The sequence below is a fragment of the Hemibagrus wyckioides genome, linkage group LG08, assembly GCF_019097595.1.
Source record: "Hemibagrus wyckioides isolate EC202008001 linkage group LG08, SWU_Hwy_1.0, whole genome shotgun sequence".
Lineage (NCBI taxonomy): Eukaryota > Metazoa > Chordata > Actinopteri > Siluriformes > Bagridae > Hemibagrus > Hemibagrus wyckioides.
The window spans coordinates 10,477,336-10,477,963 of NC_080717.1; the positions used below are offsets into that span (position 1 = coordinate 10,477,336).

The 628-nt window shown below is 28.7% G+C and overlaps 1 protein-coding gene across 2 annotated transcripts in view; it reads left to right on the forward strand.

Annotated features, from left to right (window-relative positions):
* gria3b (glutamate receptor, ionotropic, AMPA 3b) overlaps nt 1-355 on the forward strand; it is a 123,995-nt gene extending 123,640 nt beyond the window's left edge. For both annotated transcript variants that reach the window (XM_058396614.1, XM_058396612.1), the window contains exon 16: nt 1-355. This exon is cut by the window's left edge and continues 584 nt beyond it. The gene's annotated coding sequence lies outside the window, so the exon portion shown is untranslated.
* The last annotated feature ends 273 nt before the right edge of the window (nt 356-628 follow it).

The window sequence follows — 628 nt, forward strand, 5'->3', positions numbered from 1 at the left end:
TGTGAGAGACTGAGATTATATGCTGTTACTTGAGTAGTGTCATTGTTTATTAGGGGTTTTTTTTGTACTGTTTTTCTTTTCATTTGATGCTGCTGATTTGTCAAATATTTAGAAACAAATCGTATTAATCAGACAGACCCCCAGAGAATCCAGTTAGGATCAAATTTACCCGGCTATTGGTATTGCACAAATGTGTAAAATTAATGACCAAATATATACACTGAAAAAAAAAAATGAAAGGATCACTTTTGCATTCTACACAACTTTACACTCACTTTAGTTCTAAAAAGACGTGTGTGTCTAGAGTATATGAATTAATTTACATGGATTTATTATTATTATTATTTTTTTTTTTTTAAATAAATGTCTATTGTACAAGAAACCGAAGCTCCAGTACAGAAAAATGGATCATCTACATGTAGATAAAACTGCAATCCGTGGAAAAAAAAAAAAAAAAAAAGGACATGGCTTTTAAAATGTAGTATTTGAGTACCTTGCAGTTTTCTCAATATACTCAACATTTCAATAAAGCTTTGGGTTTTAGTTTCATTTTACAATCATTTTAGTGTTGGATGACCTACTTAGTAAAATAGCATTAATGACAACATTTAAAATAGATTTATAAATG